Here is a 19,941-nt window from a genome sequence, read left to right on the forward strand (position 1 = left end):
AATGTTGGTTTGCTGCAGAATGGACTAACTTTCTAGAACAAACTCTTCAGTCCGTGGCTGTGTTACTATATTATCAATAGAAATGACTGCCCGTGGGAAGAGCAGCACATCCTGTGGGGGGAACACTAGCTGACTCTTCCATTGGTTCTCAAACAACTGAGCAGTCAGTTCTTCTGAAAGAAACAGTCTCCTTGTGTCTTCTCCTTCAGATTGAAATCAAAGAACTGCTAGCTGGGCGATGACTTCCTGACAATTCAAAACATGCTCCTCTATAAAGTCATTGACTGGGGCTCCTTTCCCACTATCAGTTTAATACAATTACTTCTTTTTCACTCAATTATGTCAAGGTGTCTCATAGGAGAGTTGGCTCTGTAAGTTTAAAAGCTTACAAATTAAGAGCATTAGAAATTTCTGGGTCTTATGGGGGGAGTAACGGGAAGGAGTGCTCCCTCCCACCCACATGACCATATGTTGTTCATCCTTTATGGCCAAACCTAATATCTCAGTACCTCATGTTCTCAGAGTAAGGTCCAAAAATTCAAGATGATAAAAACACAACTAGCTTTGGAAAACAATGATAGATGATCATATATTAAATTATGCTGAGATCTGAAACATAATCTACCATTCCGTGAAAGATTATAAGTTTTTTTTTTCTCCAGGATAAAAATATCTAAATAAGGAAAAATCATTTCAAGTATACTTCCACGGTGCCTGGGTGGCTCAGCTGGTTAAGTGTCTGCCTTCGGCTCAGGCCATGATCCCAGGGTCCTGGGATTGAGCCCCATATCTGGCTCCCTGCTCAGTGGGGAGTCTGCTTCTCCCTCTCCCCCTGACCCTCCTCCTTGCCTGTGTGCTCTTGCTCTCTTTCACTGTGTCCCAAATAAATAAAATCTTTTTTAAAAATGTACTCCCAAAGCCCACTGCCCACATAGACCTGCAAGGGAATCTGTTTATTATTCTTTTGTTCTTTCAGGTAATAACCACAGCTGGGTTCAAACCCCAGCTCCATTACTGGTCACGTGTTAAGTTCCAAATATTGAGCTAGGCTGTGCAGAAAAAGGCTTTTGAAAAACTTAAACACTGCTTCGAGGGGCTTACAATCCAGTGTGGAGCTAGACATGCAAATAAATAAATGCCATACAAGTTACTGGATGATGATGATAATTACGATGATGGCAGATACGTGCATAAAGGAGCTCAGAGGAAAGGAGTAGGTAGGTCAGAGAAGGCACTCCAGCAGAACAGAAACTTGAGAAGGCTTTGGTGGAAGGGCAGGAAACTTCTAGGCAGTTAAGGGGAGATGGGGGCCACACAGGTGGAACTCCTGGCAAGGACTGCTTTAGGAGAAAATGATAAGGTAAGTGCCATCTGCCCACAGGTGTCTTGTATTTCATCATATGCCCTCTCCCCTGAGTGCTGTCCTCCTCAGTATACTGCTCTTTTCCCCCAGATCCCCTACTATAACCTTCATCTAAGACTGTCCTATACACAAAACCCTGACTTCCCAGACTCTCCCCATCCCCAGCTCCAATTTTAACACTGATTCCCCTAAACAAAGGAACTGATACAAATAATTCTAAGATGTCTTAAGAGCTTCTTGGGTGATTCAAATCCCATCTCTCCTCTCTCCGGGTAGTAAAGACTAACTCAGTGCGTCATTTGTAGGTTGAATAGTCAATACCATGCATCTCTAAATAAAGACTGAGAACATTTTCTTCAATGAGAATACCCAAAGGTCAAGTTTTGGCAAATTTGATGTTGTACATTTTTATGGATATGCTCAAAATACTTAAACACACACTTTTAATAATTAAATTATATCTTATGTACTCACATAAAATAATGTTTTATGTAAATAATGCCTGAATTTAAAATACTGCTTTTCTGGTTTTTCTTTTTTTCTTTCCTTTTTTTTTTTTTTTTTTTGAGAGAGAGAGAAAGTGCCCGGGGGGTGGGGGTAGGGCAGTTGAGGGGAGGGCAGAGGGAGAGGGAGAAAGAGAATCTTAAGAAGCAGCCTTCATGCCCAGCACAGAGCCTACATGGGACTCAGTCTCACAACCTTGAGATCATGACCTGAGTTGAAATCAACAGTCCAACTTTTAACCAACTGAGCTACACAGGCACCCCTAAAATACTGCTTTTTAAACTCATATTTTGTGAATCAATTTTTTCTAATTGTTCAGATACATATTCAACATCAGAGCCTTCACCACCACAGAACACAAGTTTCAGAGCACATTGTTATCACTTGAAATACAGAACTTTTTATGCTGTAACATCCTTGTCAGATGCTGTCTCTGGAATTTTATCCTAGGATGCAAGTGCCCATCTGCCTCCCCTGCATGTGTTATTAAAAATATCCAAAGGTTTAGTCTAGCTACATACAGATAATCCAAAATAAAGAACCGAAAAATGACAAAATTAAGCTTAGGAAAAGGGCAGGAAAGGAAGGAAGAAAGAAGGAAGAAAGGAAGGAAGGGAGGAAGGAAATAACAGAAATCTACATCTAAAACATTATTAACATAATTATAAAATCATTACAAAAATTTAGGTGAAACAGAAGATAAGTGATATTACACTTTATAACTTAATAATAATACTGAATAGATACTAAATTGTTCATTATAAATAGGAAGTGGGGTGAAGGATTAAGAAGTAAAATAACCCTTAAGTATTTATACTACTCAGTAGACAATCAGATTTTCTCTTTTTTTGTTTTCAGTCATAAATAAGAATGCACATATTTAAGAAAGCAGAATACCTCCCCTTTTAAAACAAAGAGTAACCTTACTCTACCTATTTCCGTCTCCCCAGAGCAATCACTCTCAATTCTCTGAGCTGGATAGTATTTGCTTCTTCCTACTATGCTTTTACTATTACTTGCCTCTTCGGTTTCAGCTGGAATCTACTAGATTCCTCCACGGAAGATAAAGATTTAGCTGTTTCCTTTATCAGCCTCCAACACGCACACGCACACGCACGCACACACGTGCACCCGCCCACACACGTGCACGCACCCGCACGCGCGCGCACCCGCAGGCACATGAGCGGCCTCTAACGTACACTCGCATAGATTTATTACCCCCTACTCCCCAACATGGTTAAACATGTTTACATGATTTTAACCATGAAAGTACTATTCAGAGGTTATAACAAACTGGGTAGTAATGATTAGTTATCCTTTCTCACAAAATATGAACTTCTGGAAGAAGGCTCTTCCAGAAGGACCAGCTCAGATTGGAAATGACAGTAATCTACCCCAGTGAGCAGCTCTTGTCACAGATTTTGGGACGATCGGCCTGAGCGAGAACTTGGAAAAAGGAGTTTATTAGGAGCGACTACAGCCGCCCAGGGCCGCAGTTGATCTCAGAGCACAATCGCACTAATTCCCTACTTCCACCGGGCATCTTATATCCCCCTCACCCTGTGCTATCATTTTGGCACATTTCGGGGTCTTACCCTGACAGCGTGAGCCAGACCTTAATATACAAAGGTTCACAGCCTTCTCAGTCCAGGGTTGGTGCACACATCCACTCACAGTTGCAAAGCGACCAGGGTGACCAGGAGGCAGCCAAGTCGATCACCTGGGTGCCTCATATATCCGCCCCACCCCACCCCCACCATTTTTCACCCATGTACAAGCCAATCCATTCATAAACCAAGCTTATCTACCCCGCTTCTTCAAACGTTCTCCATGAACCCCCTTATAGGTATACACGAAGGCCAGGGAGGGTGCAACTGTGGTGGGTGGTGTGGAAGTCTACCTGCTTGTGTAGCATACACATGCCCTCCAGTCCTTTTAACAGCCCATCCCAGATGTACCACTTCTACCTTAGGATGGACAGCCGCTGGACTTGTCCCACTTTATGGTTTGGTGGCTGTGACAGAACCTAGATTGTAATGAGAAGTTCTGGCTATAGGGTCATTTGGTATCTCTTAGTCAAATGGTCCATCTCTACTAGGACCCAGTACAAGCCACAAACTGTTTCTCAAATGACGCACAATTGTCTGTGGTAAATGGCGCGGCCTCATCCTAAAATCCCAGGGGTGTGAGTTTTGATTCTCATACTGAGCTTGTCATAAACTCCACATCCTTGCCCACTATGAACACCTCCAACACCAGACAGTCTGCAGAATCATATGACCCAACAGGACCCCTGACTGTCTCCTGGCCTAGATTTGCTACAGGGCCCTTTCCTGCTTCAGGTCCCACTCAAAGTTGTGCCACTTAGTATCTGTGCCATTCAGTAGAGCTGTGACACAGTGTATATGTGTCATTCAGTATATGGCTGGAACAATATTCCTAGATTTGGAATGTGTAATGTTCCATATCTTAGTCTGATAGGGTCGTATGAAAAGATAATCCTGTGAGCACACAGTGAGCTGGCAGCACCTACAAGCCAAGAGAAGAAGCCTCACAATAAGATCCACCTTGCCAGCACCTTGATTCGAGACATCCAGCCTCCAGAACTGTTGAGAGAGAAATTTCTATTGTTTGAACCACCCAGTCTATAGTATTTTGTTACGGCAGCGTAGGCAGACTAATACCTAAAGAGGCATACCAGATGCTGCTTTTCCTTAGTTTTTGGAGAGAGATGCTGTCTTAATGTCCTAGGGCAGCCATAACAAAGTGTTAAAAACTTAGCGGCTTACAGCAACAGAAATGTATTGTCTCACAGTTCTGAAGGCCGAAAATCTGAGATCAGAGTGCCAGAGTGATTGACTTCAGGTGAGAGCCCTCTTCCCATCCTGAAGATGGTTGCCTACTCACTATGTGCTCACATGGCAGAGAGAGAGGGACAGCAAGCCTTCTGATGTATCTACTTTTAAGGACTCGAATCCAATCATGAGGACTCCACCCTCACAACCTCATCTAAACCAAATTCTTTCCCAAAGGCCCAATCCAAATATCATTGCATTGGCATTGACACATTTTAGAACCTACATATCCCCAATAATTAAATTTTACAAAGATGGCACAAGAAGTAAAGTTACACAAAAATTTTACTTAAGAATGCACACATAGGGGAGCCTGGGTGGCCCAGTCAGTTAAGCATCTGCCTTTGGCTCAGGTCATGATCCCAAGGTCCCGGGATCAGAGCCAGATGCCTAACTGACTGAGCCACCCAGGTGCCCCAACATCATATTATTGATGAAACAACAGAGACATTAAAACATAACCCATGAGAATTAAGATTAAGGCAGTTAAGACTGCTATAAAAAACCAAAATTGAATGTCTTCTCGAAGCTCTAGGCAATGAAATAAGAAAAGGAAGACAAAATTATCACTCATAAATAATTCTATATTCTACTGAGAAAACACGGAAGAATCACCTGAAAAACTCTTAGAAGCAATAAAAAATTAATTCAGTTAGTTGACTAGCTGCAAAGTGATATAAAAAAGCAAGAATAATCAAAAAGGCCAGAATAAATCACCCATTCAGAAAATATTTTTTAAACTCCTACCATGCGTCAGGCTCTATTCTAGCTCTAACAATATAGCAGTGAATAAAACAGACAAAAAGCCCCTTCCTTTGTGGGGCTTTTGCTGGAGGAAAAAGGTACTAAAACTAGCAATAATAATCATAAAACAATAAGTAAAATACATAAATACACACAGGAATCTTACATGTAACATCACTAATCATCTCATCAAAAACAAGATGTTTTTGCATGAAAATTCTAACTTCATAGGAACATAGTTTCTATAACTTTAAATCAGGAAAATAACGATATATTACACATTAACCCCCAAATCCAACGAATATCCTATAACATAATTAACATACAATCAAATACCTAAATATTAATGACAAATCTTTACACCAGAATGTAAAATACTTAAAACACTGAGTTTGTTCACCAAATAACTGATGTTTACAAACAGCTTCCGGCTATGTAGTATCATAATGGACATCTCCCTGGTTGACGATTCAACTCTCACTTACTGAAATTTTGAAGTTCTACCAATTGTATTTGGAATATCAAGACTTCTCATGCACATTGTTTTGTTTGTATTTAGACTTGTATTCAGACCTGTGGACATATTTTTTTTTCTTTTTATTTTATTTATTTAATTTTTTTTTAAAGATTTTATTCATTTATTCAACAGAGAGACGGCCATTGAGAGAGGGAACACAAGCAGGGGGAGTGGGAGAGGAAGAAGCAGGCTCATAGCAGAGGAGCCTGATGTGGGGCTCAATCCCACAACGCCAGGATCACGCCCTGAGCCGAAGGCAGACGCTCAACCGCTGTGTCACCCAGGTGCCCCTTTTTTTCTTTTTAAACACTGGCCAAACAATATTGCATCCAAAAACACCCTGGGAAGTCTGGGCCTTAATAACCAAGAGGTATCCCACTGAGAAAATATTAATTGGGACATAGTGGTGGCTGAGGAAGGTCACCTTCACTGAGAAGGTGAGGGCCAACACCTAAGAGGGGGGAAGAATAAACCACGTGGTTAATTTGGCAGGCAGGGAATTGACACTCAGCAGAAGAAAACAGGATATTTGAAAGGCCATGAGGAAGGAGAATGTCTGGGGTCTTTGAGCACAGCAAGTTCAGAGTGGCTGGAATGGCAAGTGCTTTATGAGCTCGGGTGCCCCTAGCAGGATGTGGGAAAGAGAGGCAAGGAGGGGAACTGGAAGATTACAGGAGGGTGCTGTAGACTATCGTAATTACTATAGATTCTGCTAAGAGGTCGGAGGTCATGAGTTTTGCGCTCTGGAGGCAATAATACATTTCACCAATTCTGAGGCATAGGTTTCATTTTATTTTTCACATTTTAACACCACTGAAATAGAGATACATCTTGCAATCAGTGCTGTATTATGTGGTAATTTTTTCCCAACTTAATCATACATAAAATAATAGAGTCTTGTAAAAATCTATGTTGACTTAACGTTGAGGACTGTAGTTATCTGACTTACATATTAATTAGCATCATTCTGGTTACTGTTTTGGGAGAAGACAAAAAGATGCCAAGAGCTGACTAAAAAGAAACCTAGGTTCCTTGGAAATAAAATAACCTATTTGTACAAACTTTGGGTCAAATATGTCACACAGGGAATTAGATTATATTTTAAACTGAATTATAATGAATAAAAACATAAATTTTTGCTCTGATAGAAACATAGAGATTTAAATGCTTATCTTGGGAAGAAAGATCTGTTTACAAATATACAGTATGTAATAAAAGAAATGCTTAAAATGCAAATAGAAATACCTTAAAAAGTGAAATACACAAAGTATAATGTTTCTCATAGTGTTTAACAGAGAACCTTAAGTTTTTATGTAAATGCTTGTACCTCAATTGCTAAATGTTTGTACCTCAATTGTTTGTTAAAATTTATTATACAGTAGGAATTTCCACCACTAGCATGTTTTATACTTAGAAAAAGGAACAAAAAATATTTTTAAAATATACAAGGCAATATGGGTACTTTAACTCTTACTTGCCTTACTTATCTTTGCTTCCTGCTCTCAACTGCCTCGACCTCGAGATTAAATCTGCACAGTTCATTTTTTGGGAATCATTTTCCATATGTTCAATATATGTCATAATTCCTAGTGTTAAAATAGCTGAGGAAGTAACTGGTTGGATCTCTTTCTCCACTTCCGGTTTTACAACCACTTATCCTTGATTTCTTAAAAATAAAAGACCCTCATCCCTAACATAACTATGGTGAGTTGCTCTAAAGAAGGGAAACTTCTTGTTTATTTAAACGATGGTTCAAATAGGGATGTCAGCAAAGCCTCCTCAGTCAAAACTTGAAATTTCAGCTCCACCCATCTCAACAGGAAATGAATTTCCAACAAAATTTTACCTTTTACATTTAATATCTATTAGCAATATCTTAATATATTTATATTGTTTTTGCCAATTCTCAATTTTTGAATTGAGAATCTCACCCAGAGGGAACTACAAAATATTTAGAGCTTTATGGCCACAAGAAAATAATCTTAATTTCCAATTTTTTACACCAATGGAAGATGGTGAATCAATAAAAGTTTTTCAAAATAAAAATACATTGGGATAATATATGGGTAAATTTTAATGGGAGAATAATTTCAAAGAGATAAAAAATGATAACTAGCTCCAGTGAGACAGTTTCTGCATANGCCTTCGGCTCAGGGCGTGATCCCGGCGTTATGGGATCGAGCCCCACATCAGGCTCCTCTGCTATGAGCCTGCTTCTTCCTCTCCCACTCCCCCTGCTCGTGTACCCTCTCTCGCTGGCTGTCTCTATCTCTGTCAAATAAATAAATAAAATCTTTAAAAAATAATAATAAAATAAATAAATAAATAAATAAATAAATAAATAAAAATCTTTAAAATATATATATGAACTTTTCTGTATATTTAAAATGTTGCAAATAAAAAATATAGTATTATTAAAATGCACATTACATTAACATTTATTGGGTATTTACAATGTACTTGGATCTTTACTAAGTAGGTTTTGTAGCTATCCCATTTCATTGACACAAAACTACTACACGATAGATAAAATGCCCAAATAACAGACGAGGAACAGATGAGATACACAGAGGTTAATTATCATGCCAAGGACCACCGAGCTAGTAAGTTGTCAAGCTTCAAGGCTACCTTAAGTCTCTTGACACCAACGCGAATGACGCCACTACCTATTTTTCCCATTTTTATATTTTCTTTGATGATAACAGTTTAAATAATGCATCAGACATACTTAACAAGCATCATGCATAAGAAATAGAAGTTGTGGTTTCTTATAATCTAGTCAGCAAGACAGGCTATGCCAAAATGCATTCATTAAATCCTTCCTTCTTTCCTTCTTTCCTCCCCTCCCTCAACAAATGACCAGTGGTTTTTTCACTTGTCTGACACTTTGCTTAGCACTGAGAGGTCTGTGCCCTATCTTAGGCATATAATTTATAGCAAACTTTATCACAAGGAAAACGTCTGCCCTAGGAATTAGAAGGGAAGGAATTCTGTGATGTTAGTAATTAAGTATTTCTGGAGTTGTACAACTAAACTACTACTAGCGCTTACAACTTAATTAACAATTATCTCAAGTTCATTAACTAATTACCACTCATTCTTCACAACAAAGAAGAGAAAAAAAATCAGCATATGTGACTGGGAGTCTTGTGGAAATGAAATATTAAAGGGATGGAAATTCCTTTCAAAGCCCATAAATGGGAGCAGCCGAGACCTTGTTGGGTCAAAGGTCATCTGCCACCAGGTCCTCCATGCTCTCGCTGTCCCCTGTACATTCTTCCCTATAACTTTAGTGTGCTTATTTTTTTACATTTCTGTCTCTCTCTATTAAATGATAGGTCTTTGAAAAGTCCTAAAGTATCTCTAGGGCTTAGTGGAGCTGGATTGTAGTAGGTTCTAAATAAGAAGTGTTTTATCGATGAATAAAAGCATGACCTCTTGGCGCTACAACAGTAGCATGGCAAAAAGCAGGTAGGGAGGGGAGAAACCAATCACAGCGCAAGTGATACTGTCTTAATACAGAATCCTACAGTCTTTGAGATCATTTCAGGAATGGGAGCAGGTGGTGATGTCTCCTCCTCCCAGATTCCATGAAAATGGTTGATATAAGAAGAAAATAAGGAAAAGCTTACCTCACTGCTAGAAACCAAGGTGGCATACACAGATTTCTATTACATGTGAGAAAGGCCAGTATAACAGTACTAAAACGATGGAGAGGTTTAGTTCTCACTTACATGGCAGTCCCAGCATACGTATTCCAGGTGTGATATATAGTTGTGTGTTTTTGGAATCCAGGCTTCTTCTATCTTGTTGTTCTGCCATCCCTAATATGCAGTTCATATCTCATGCCTAAAGTGACTGTTCTAGCTCCTTCTACCACATGCACATTCCACTGAACAGGAAAGTAAAAGGACTACATGAGTTCCTTTCCTTTTAAAGGCATCATGTGGCACATATGAAATCAATCCCCCTATGGAGTCACATGATCCAATCACATGATTAAAACCAACTGGGAGAAAGGCTGGTTAGATGATCTTTAGCTGGTCAACCATGTAATCAGCCAAAACATCTAATTCTACAGAAGAAAAAGAGGAAGGAAATTCATGGGGGGAAAAGCTGATAGTCTGTACCAAAGTATAATTTGAACAACATCAGATGAATGTAAAAGTGGATAGAAATTCCTTTTGTATGAAGGGGTAGCATTGTTTTCTGGAGGAAAAAAATGGAAGAGGTCTAGTAGAGAAGGTAGGATGGATTGCATAATCCTCAAAGACCCCCAGGAAGGGCATTGGCACTTCTCATCCCAGAGCTCAGAGACCGGAGAGTCCATCACAGCATCTGCGGGTGTCAGGAAAAGAGAACCATCCCGAAGGGACCCTGGAGAGTCTCGACTAAATGGCAAAGAATTACTTGGCTCAGTGAAAGTCATGGCATTAGCTCCCATTTTAATCCCTGTCATCCACCTCTTGCCCACTGCTGGATCTCAGAAATGGCTAAGAGGATGTGGAATCAACCTTTTCCTTTATTCCTCCATTTGGCTCCGTAAGAATCAGACAGAAAACCTCACTGACAGGACTCATTTCAACCTACACTATCCACACAAACCCAGCTAGGCCCCCTCTTCGAAAAGACGAGCAAAAAGAAACGATCAGACGTAGAAAAGATGCAGTTCAAAAGAAAGAGAACAGTCTGAGGAAGACCCAGTGGAACAGATATGCTACAAGAAATGGTATTTTGAAAACACCTGAATTTTGTTCTTAAGTTGGATTAGTTACACAAAGAAGCAAAACCACTGGAACAGGCTGTCCTGGAGTGGGCGTGATCTAAGATCAGGAAAGGACACTCAGAGACTAAATGTATAATTGCTGAACTAAGAACTGCGATGTGGATTGTAACTGAATACAATCGAAGAACAAATCAGTGAGGAGAACCAGCCTAACAAATGATCCTCGATGTCAGAATAAAAAGTTAAAGAGACGAAAACAGTAAGAGAAAAGGTTAAAATAAAACATGAAGATGTGGGGCACCTGGGTGGCTCAGTCAGTTAAAGGTCTGCCTTTGGCTGAGGTCATGATCTCAGGTCCTGGGATCGAGCCCCTCATCGGGCTCCCTGCTCAGCAGGGAGTCTGCTTCTCCCTCTGACTCTCCTCCCCACTTGTGCTCACTCTATCAAGTAAATAAATAAAATCTTAAAAAAAAATTAATAAAAGGACATGAAGATGCAAGTGTGCTTAACATAACAATTCATAGTCCAAAAGGTACTCCAAAGACCAGGAGAAATTAGTAAAAAGAGACACAGTCTCAATTTTATCCTCTCATTTTATTCACACTAATATACTCAATTACATTTTTCAATTTCAAAGACAAAGGAGAAAAACACTCATTTGCATGTACTCCAAGTAAGAGGAAGAAAAAGAAGGCATGGAGGGAGAAAGGAACTAAAAATGTCTTTCAGCCTCCAATAAATGCAAGTTCAAAAATGTCAGAGACTCTGTAATCTTCTCCACTTGTCTGCAGCACCAGGAGATGCTGGCACATAGTAACTGCTCAATAAACAGGCTGAATAAATGAAATTTCAGTGTTTTAAGTAGACAAACCTTTGACCAAAAATTCTACAACAAGCCATATTGTTGTTCTGCTATAAGAAAAACAAAAAGACAACCTCATATGTGAATTTAGAGAGTATACTTGTTCTCATATTTTGTGAAAAGCATATTAAAATTTTTGTGACAGTTGACGGAGGAAAAATAAAAACATAGGCATAAAGATATGGGGATATCATGGTATCACAAACAACTGGTAATGAGAAATAAAATTACATGTAGGGTAAGTCTGCACGTTTACTGTGAAAGTTTATACACCTAAGGCAAATGAGAAAATACTTCTCACAAAGTATTATAAATATAATATCGGTTAAAATAATATATAAATATTTATATACCTACAGTGTTCATAACATTATAATCACATGAGAAAATATTATCAGACTGGATTTTAAGTCCCAGATTACAAAAACAAAAATTGAGACTTGGGTGGAAAGCAGCAGAATAAAATCACATTGAAGTTGCCATTTTTTTGGAAGGAAGAGCACTTGGCATATCGTTTTTAACTTGACGTTGATCATTTCAGAAAAATGTCACGTAAGAGTTAATTTTAAAAACAAAAGGAATTTATAAATAAGTTGTGAATTGAATTGATGAAATTGCAATTTGTGTAATCCAAGCTGGGTGCTGACTCACCCCTGTCCCCTCATGGTTCGGACGCCTGCATTTTTGCTGCTAGTCAAAAACGGACTTAAGGAAATCTTCGTGGTGCACCAGGAACTGAGAAGTTCGCCCTACCTACTCTGAAACTGCGTCCCTTCCCTGGTAGCCATGCGCCTACAGGAGCCCCTCCTCTGCCTGCCTCCCAGGGCCACCCTGGCAGTGGACCCACACCCATCTGCCCACCAACACCTCAGGCTCACACCCACCACATTCCACAAGCCTGGGGCCATCAACAGCTGCTTTGTTTTGTGCTTACAAAGTTCAAGTTGCTGTTAAAGGACCTTTTGGAGCTACTTCTCTGTTATGACATTTCAGCTCATTTGGACCTGAGATTACCCACATGCACACTGCTGGCCCGGCCCTCATGGTTTCCAGCCAGCGCTGACAACATAGTTGGGGGGGAAAGAGGCTCTTCCCAGAGGTACCCATGGATTATCGCATCAGGAGTAATTACAGGACTAAAGAAGCTTCCAGCTCACAGGTTCTCGTTGGTGACCCCTGTCTTGTGTTTAAAGGCACTTACATTTGCATACTGCACACCAGTGTGCAGTGTGGGGTTCCAGGAATTCATCACACTTCGCATCTCATAACAAAGCCACCCTGTGAAGGACCAACTCAGCAGGACCTAGAAATGTATCCATGGTCCCCATCCTGCCTCCTGCTCAGAATTCTCACTCCCTGAATCACCTCTCAGACCAAAGCAAGCACTGAGGGAGGAACTGTTGAAAGCCACTGTATTTGCTTTCCTCTGTTTGCTTTTCACACCTTTCCTGCTTTGGGGGAGGTGATCCGGCTTTCAGATTTAAAAGAGCCGCTTCTGAGCACTAGACTCCATGGAGGAGTGAAAGTAAACAGGAAGGGAGAAGGTTCACAGAATTCTTTATGGCCTGCATGCGAAATCATGTCAACAGGATGCTGAGAACAAGATCTGTCGAGGAAATTCCACAACTAAATGATGAAAACTGGTGGTACCTGAACACAAAGTCCTGGCTGGTGTTGGCTTTGATCTCACCTAGTTACAAAGGAGCTTGGAAGGACAGAGTCCAGAAACAAAGTAAAAAATTAACACTAAATCATCCAAAGAGTAAGACTATTGCTTAGGGGAAGCCGGACTGGGCTTCCAGCTTAGAGGGAGAAATCAAGTCAGGGGTCAGAGAAACAGACTTTCTATGGATTTGGAGCTAGAGCTTTGCTTTTGGGAGAAGTGATAACATGTTAGTTCGTCCCCAGCGTTTAGGATTTGTTTTTTTAAGTGTTTCTCTAGAGGGAAACACACCCAAGTCAAGGAAGAGATACGAGGGGCAAAATATCACCTCCCTCCTTTGCGTCCACCTACTCCAGGGGACACAGTCCCATGTGGGAATGCTTAAACTTCCCCCAGCCTTTCTCAGAGACATCAAAGGACTCTGAATTGGGTTTAATAGTTTACAATTGGAATTTGTCTTTATGAAAACGTCGGGCTGTGTAATTTATGGAAATTAGGCATGCATGCATCTCCATTGTGCTATGAGGCATTATGATACAGTAGGATTAGGCAGGAAGACAGAGATCTCATGATATATGAAAATACTTTGTGTCTAAACACTGCCCAGGGCTGGAGAGGGATTTAAAAACCCTATTGTCCACCACAAGGGGGTGGGGGTGGGGGTGTAGTGGTCAAGAATAACCTGATTTTGTTGTTGTTTTTTTAAATAGAGGGAGGTAGCTCTTTTGTGTTGTTTCATATTTTACCCTAAAGACCACACAATATATCACTTTGTTTTACGTTAAGAGGGATTCTTTTTAATGTGTTGTGCTGCTTTGCAAATAGAAAGGCAGGGTCATAAATGCTTCAGACAATTCTGCCTTGGGATAATTTTCATCCGTTCAAGCTAGAAAGTTTAGCAATTTCTGGAAAATATTGGAAATGAGAAAATCTGGAATTTTGTGAGAAGTCTGGATGATTTCTTTTTCTCTTTAATAAAGTGTTACTCAGTATGAACTTCGCAAGTGGAAAGAATTTATTTTGTTTGAGACATAGTTGGTCTGCTATGTGAGATTTGGAAGAAAGGCATCTCTTTTTCTTAAGTTTCTTGGAAAACACTGGTGGGAAGGTTTTAGAAGAAACAAGTCAGCAGCAATAATAATCATAATAATTGGTAATAATAACCATACCTTTGTTTGTATGCATGCCATTTGTTTTGCAAAGATTACCCACACACATTTACTTAGTTGATCAAAGCACCTTTACTTGTTTGAAAATTCAGTTCAATTTACCTTTGCAGTATTCAGTCTCAGCCAGTCATAACTAGCCAGGGTAGGAATAGTTTTTAAACAGCAATGAGCATCCTGTCAGGAATTTAACGAAATTTAGCAGGTGTTGCTTTGGCTTTCAGTAACTGAAAAGAAATTCCAGAGATGTTCACACTTACACTCTCTGAGGGCTCTGTGGAACTGTGTTCAAAAATCACAAACTACTTAATGAATGGTTCCATATTTTTTTTTCAAATCGGCTAATGATACTGTGGACATGTAATGTCTGATTAAAAAGAAGAACTAGGGATTAACTCTGATTATTTGGAAAGAATCTGACTGCAATATCAAATAACTTCCTCAATCTGCCTTAAAAAAAAAACTGGCTACAAATCACTGAAAAACATGGAACCCAGTGGAAAACTGGATCAGATGTGCCATTTTTATAGCCGTACAAATAAACACATTTCAAATTCTGTTTGTTGGAGGCTCTTATTTTGGAACAAGTAGCTCTTCCTTTGAAATGGGAACCCTGCCATCTAGTGGGCATTTTGGGTATCACCTGTTAGATTTTTTTTTTTTTCATAGAAATAGGTAAAGTTAAATCATGAGTCATTTTAGAGCTCAGAGTTTAGAGCATTTTGGGAATGATTTTATAGATAGAGAAATTGAAGCATGAGAGTATAAAGATGCTTCCCAAAGATTTAAGGTTAGCTCGTGGTAGTGTTTTAAATAGTACCACAATAACTGGGCTTCCAAATACAGTATTTTATTGTTCGACAGACATAACATTAATTATATTTTCCTTTACCCAACATTTTTGCAATTTGTATTGCTGTTTATATAATGAATACCTTTTTAATTACTCACAATGAATCTATAAAACAAATTCTACATTATTTTCTTATTATTCCTTTGCCTGGAGGTCAAATTTCAACGGCTTGTGAGAAATGCTTTGTTTATTGTTTCATTTTTGGTTTTGGTTTTCCCTTGTGAAAAAAATAATCCAGAGGAAGGTACCACTATTCTGGCAAATCTTTATACTTCACTGAGTCTTTAGCTTTTCTTTTGAGTTTCCTAAATAAACGTTGGCTTTGTTTTTTAAAAATCATAGTACTGTGTGTTAAAATTAATTTGCATGGCTCTACTATTTAAAAGAAAACTTTAACAAATTGGCAAAAGACTAATTACTTCATTAGGGAGAATAACACATCTGGGAAAAAATAATTGCACTAGCATATTAAAATATTACCTTCGAGTAATAAAGACTCATTCACTTGTTTACTCAACAAATGCATTTTGGGTCCCTACTAGATGTCACACATGGGGATGCTACAACAAATAACACATTTCCTGTCTTTAAGAGTTTTGTGTACCGGGATAGGCAAACACATAGGCGACTAATCATTTATGTCACGGACGCTCTGTTAGAGCACGTATTTAATCCATAGGACAAACTGGATAGCTCTATAGTAATATAGGTCAGAAAGTTTTCACATAGGAAGAGAAACTCTTGATCTGCACAGCAAGGATCAACAGAAGTTATCCAAGTGTATGATTCAGAGGAGGGCATTTCGGGAAGAAGATATAACATAGATGAAGGTCAGGATTACGAGGTATCTTAATGGGATCAGGAAGAGGAAAAGCTCAGGGTGATCAGAGTATGTGTTTGGAGGTGGTGTCAAATTAATTAACAAGGAGGCCATTATACTGACGTGGCTCTAATGTTCTGACCACCTATGTAAGAAACCAAAATCTGAGCCTATCAATGCCTCAAGGTTATGAAGTCAAAACGCTGGGGACAACCAATCACAAGCAGCCAAGTAGGCATTAAGCTACAGCCAATCAGTAATTTCATTACTGTTCTCTGCCTTTTCTCCTAAAAAGTCTCTCCCTAGCTTCTGTGGGTGGGCTAACCCCTTCTGGTGGGGCACTGCCTGATTCCAAATAAACTCTCAGTGTATCTTTTAACAATGGACACAAGACACAAGTATGGAGTGGGCAGGGCAGGTTTTTAGGGAGCCTTGTTCCCACCAAAACAGCATATGGACAAAGATGAATTTAAATACCCTTTTATCACCAGCCATCTGAAAGATGTTGACTTTTCCAGGCCCAGAATACGCCAGGGGAAGTGGGTAGACTTTAAGTAAAGCAAATTACCCTCTGTAATGTGGGTGGGCCTCATTTAATCAGTAGACGGCCTTAAGAGAAAAGCCTGAGGTTCCCTAAGAAGGATGGAATTCTGCCCCCAGATTGCCTCCAGACACCCTCCAGACTGCCTCCAGATGGGCTCTGAACAGCCTCTGGTTGGCCTCTGAACAGCCTCTGGATGGCCTCTGGACGGCCTCTGGACAGCCTCCAGACTTAAGGTTGCAACATTAACTCTTCTCTGAGTCACCAGCCTTCTGTCCTGCCCTGCAGATTTCAGATTTGCCAGCACCCACAATTTCATGTGCCAATTCCTTAAAACAAATATTTCCCTCAATCTCTATATTGCTATCAATATAGATACAGATACGGATGTATCCTGTTTCTTTAAGTTGCGCTAATGGACTTATATATCAGAGGAGTCAAAAAGGCAAATAACCATCAATGCAGCGCTCAGAGGTCCCTCCCCAGGACTGTCCGGGTCATCTGCTTCTATTGCACTTCAATTTCCTTTCTCTGTGTGCTCTGCACAGTTGATTTTCTTCCATGCATAGTGTCATTACTCCCATTTTGATTTAATGATGGTACCAGAATTCCTCTAATTTGGTTTTTGAAGATCCTCCAAACTCTCGTGGGAGTGCTCTCTTTCTCCTACTTTTCCTCTGAAAGGTAGTATTCTCTCGGCCTATTTGTAGCCCCACAAGACACATCCATAGGACCAAGGTACTTCGTGTCTATAATGTAAGTAAAAATACCTTCCACACAAACTTGCAGTGAGGATTAAATGATAGATTAAGTGTAAATTACATGCAAGGAGCCAAAGTCATGGGGACTGCATACTTTACTGTCATTCTGAGGCTTTGACAGCAAGGACCGGAAGGAAGACAAAAATGGCTATAGGTTTCAGGAACTGAAATGTCTCAATCTCTATTCTTCCCTGTCTGATTAGGATTCTGGTGACTGCCTTTAGAACTCCTTCCCCCTTTATAGACCCTCCTCCCCCTAATTGGTAACAGAAACCTTTCACGATGTGGTGATTGCTTATCCAAAAACAGTATAGCACTTGAGATCTTTCCAACCCCAGGCAAGGATATACATATCATCTGAACATAAATAACTAAAGTAGAGCAACAAATGGCACCAATCACTCACAAAAATGCAGCTTTCATCAGTCGTTCTCTAAACATAAACCTGACATGGCTTTTGAAAGTCTATGAAAAAAAGTCAAAATCTTTAGCTGGACATTGAAGTCATGCTCAGTCTGGTCTCAAGCTGTCTTTCCATCCTATTTCTCTTGACTCATCTACACAAACTCGACTCTATCCAACTCAATCCATTCAGGTGTTTTAACACATTTTCCTTGCTAGATGCTTTTATTAAGCAATAGGGCGACTTCTCCATTGCATGCTGCTGCTTGACCATATCATATCTACTCTTCGACAGACAGTATTATCAGAAGTCCCTTTTACTGTGGTGCCAAGACAGAATCTTCAATCCCAGTGATCTCTGGAATCCTATAGTAGTTATTCACTCTTCTGTTACTCACGTCTCAGTTGTTCCGAAATCAAATTTATTCTTCGAATTTATCATGTGGCAGAACTATGCAAAGTTCTAGGACACAGACATTCATAGGTTATAAAACCCCCTCATAAGTGAGGGAGCAGGCACATATTTAACTATGATACTGCTTTTGGAGATAAAAATCAAGCCAACTTTCATGGAAAATAAATGTCATTCAGCTGAAAACAGAAAACCCAGATGTCCTTCAGTGGGTATATGGTTTAACAAACTATGGTGTATCCATACTGTGGAATACTACTCAGTAATAAAAAGGAACAAAGTATCGATCCACACACAACTAAGATAGTTCTCAAGGGAATTATACTGATTGAAAAAAGGAAAAATTAAAAAGTTATATATTGTATGATTCCATTTATATAGCATTCTTGAAATGACAGAATTGTGAAGAAGAAGAAAAGACTAGTGGTTGCCAGGAATTGGAGTTGCCTTGGAACAATCTATTTAAAGTAGGTTGTCAGAGGACTCCAGGAGGGATGCAGATATAAAATATAAAAGCTATAGACTTTCTTATATATTTGACTACTATCATTTTCTTAGAGAATGTGGAGATGAATTGGTAATATGTATATAGAAAAATCACCAATTAAAAATAAAGGCAATTATGAGCTCCAGGAAAAATTAAAAGTTTCACAAGAAATGAATTTCAGCACATACACTTTGGCTCACCTGTAAATAATATTTACACAATCATAATGCCATAAACAGTGAATACTGATGTAACTAACCAGACAAAAGAAATAATCAGAGATGCAGACAAATACAAATGCATTAAGATGCTTCTCAGAGAGTTAATAATAATCAAGAAAGATTGGAAACAATCTAAATGCACATAAATAAAAGAAGGATTAAATACACAGTGGCACATTCATAACTTTGAAAAGCATTCATGCCAGTAAAATGTTTTCAAGAACATTAATAGCTTTGAAAATTCACATATTTTGTTAATGCTAAGGGCTAAAAAACAAAGCACAAATGATATGGTTCTACTGTAAACACAAATATGATATAATTATACATATGTGTACAAACAGAGAAAACATTTAAAGGAAATAGCTAACATGTTAATAGTTGCCAAATTGGTATGCTGATTTTTTTCTGTATTCTTTTCTGAATTTTGCAAGTTTTTAAAATTTCTTTTTTTTTTTTAAGATTTATTTATTTTTATTTTAGAGAGAGAGGGCACGCATGCACATGCAAGCAGGGAAAGGGGCAGCGGGAGAGGGAGAAAGAGATTCTCAAGCAGATTCTCCACTGAGCACACAGCCCCATACGGGGCTCGATCCCAGACCTCTGATATCATGACCTGAGCTGAAATCAAGAGTTGGACACTTAACTGACTAAGCCACCCCAGTGCCCCAAATTCTTCAAATTTCTAAATGTCTTCCTTTTAAAATCTGAAAAACAAAAATTTATTCTTTAATAGCCAATCAGTAAATTGTCCTTGGTAAGTCTGGAATGTAGGATTTGAACTCAGATTAGTTGGATTTGGTTCTCCTTTCACTAGCATACAGACAAGAATAGTTTCTGATTTTTATGCCTGCAGCATGGACAGCCCAGCAGATTCTCAGTGAGTATTTGGCAAGCCCAATCCAAAAACCCTTCTATGTACAAATCCTTTAGAACACATGTGGTTAAGGGTCACAGCCCCAGAATCATACTCCTTCGTGCAAACACACCTATGCCATGTCCAACATATCCTCACAATAAAGGGACCATTATATTCTACACTGC

Source organism: Ailuropoda melanoleuca, chromosome 11 (genome assembly GCF_002007445.2).
Source record: "Ailuropoda melanoleuca isolate Jingjing chromosome 11, ASM200744v2, whole genome shotgun sequence".
NCBI classification, from domain to species: Eukaryota; Metazoa; Chordata; class Mammalia; order Carnivora; family Ursidae; genus Ailuropoda; species Ailuropoda melanoleuca.